At 34.7% G+C, this 1,240-nt stretch overlaps 1 protein-coding gene across 2 annotated transcripts in view; it reads left to right on the forward strand.

Annotated features, from left to right (window-relative positions):
• Positions 1-251: 251 nt before the first annotated feature.
• The window catches only part of arhgef37 (Rho guanine nucleotide exchange factor (GEF) 37), a 29,130-nt gene continuing 28,141 nt past the window's right edge, over positions 252-1,240 (forward strand). For both annotated transcript variants that reach the window (XM_007541379.2, XM_016665646.1), the window contains exon 1: positions 252-369. The gene's annotated coding sequence lies outside the window, so the exon portion shown is untranslated. The remainder of the gene's footprint in view (positions 370-1,240) is intronic.

The following is a 1,240-nucleotide window of genomic DNA, read 5'->3' on the forward strand; positions in this document are numbered from 1 at the left end:
TGATGAATCATGAATAAAATAGCGATAAAGCGACAGACACAGAGCTTTAGACAGTATTTTCCACCTTATTGATTTCTTTTATTTATTATTTATTTCGTTTTTTGTCAGACTTAACGTTTTTATTTAATTTCTATATATATTTTTTAATCAAACAGACAGTAGGAGCTACATTGATGAGTTTTCCCTTATTCTGAAACGACACAGGATGTGAAGGTTTGAGCGGACTCATATTTTGTAAGGAAAACAGGAAGTAGCTTTAGCCAGTTCTTTTTGTGTTTTGACAAGCTGCTTCTGACAACAGGTGGAACGTGGAGAGCCTCAGACATCTGAGCTGGAGTAAATACGCGATGGCAGAAAGATAACAACATGGTAAAACTCTTTTCTTCATATTTTCTGTTATTTCAGCATTATTTTTGCTTGAAGGTGAGGCAGCAGACGGATCGTGGCGTTCCTCAGCCCTCACCGAAACGGAGCGTTTAGCGTTTTATTGCTCTTTGCGCGTTGCGTTAATGTTATTGTGGGGATTTTTAAAGGGCCACTAAAAAGTCTGTGCTCCGTGCTCCGTGGAAGTGGAAAACTTTGACATTTTACAACACTGTGATGTTTCTGTTCGTATCTTCTCTCACTTAAAGTTATTTTTAAATAATTGTAAGTGAACGAGCTATACAATCTAGTGAAATAACGGACATTTTGACTGGTTACCGAAATATATTTTCTTATAAGCTGTTTCAACTGATATTTTTCTGATAGTTTTTTTCTTTTTTTCGTAATTAATCTTAGTTCGTTATTACAATTTACCATTGTTTCATAAATGTACAATTCCTGGTTGTTCAGGTTGTAGACAAAAAGATTAGATTTGTTTTGCCTTTGTGATTTTTGTTTCTCTTCAATCCTTTAAATGCTAAGTTCTTCCTTGTGTTGTTCTTGGTTTTCAAGGCCAAACAGAAATGACAGAAAAACAAATAGTCATCTGAAGCTAATCACACATGTATTATGTGTTATTATAGTGCCTACTGTCATTGTGGATTCTGTTGTCTACAATTGAAGTCTAAATGTAGGCTACGTAAGTTGTTTAGTGCTTTGCTCTTGAATCTTTTACACATCTTGTCATCATAAATCCACAATTGTCATTTTTGTTGGGAATTATTGTCATAAAGCAGTACCAGGGGTGAAAGTAGTTTTAAATTCTTGGGGGTACTATGGGGAAATTAATTACTTGGACATCATAAAAGAGGACATT

The sequence above is a fragment of the Poecilia formosa genome, unplaced genomic scaffold, assembly GCF_000485575.1.
Source record: "Poecilia formosa unplaced genomic scaffold, Poecilia_formosa-5.1.2 Scaffold605, whole genome shotgun sequence".
Lineage (NCBI taxonomy): Eukaryota > Metazoa > Chordata > Actinopteri > Cyprinodontiformes > Poeciliidae > Poecilia > Poecilia formosa.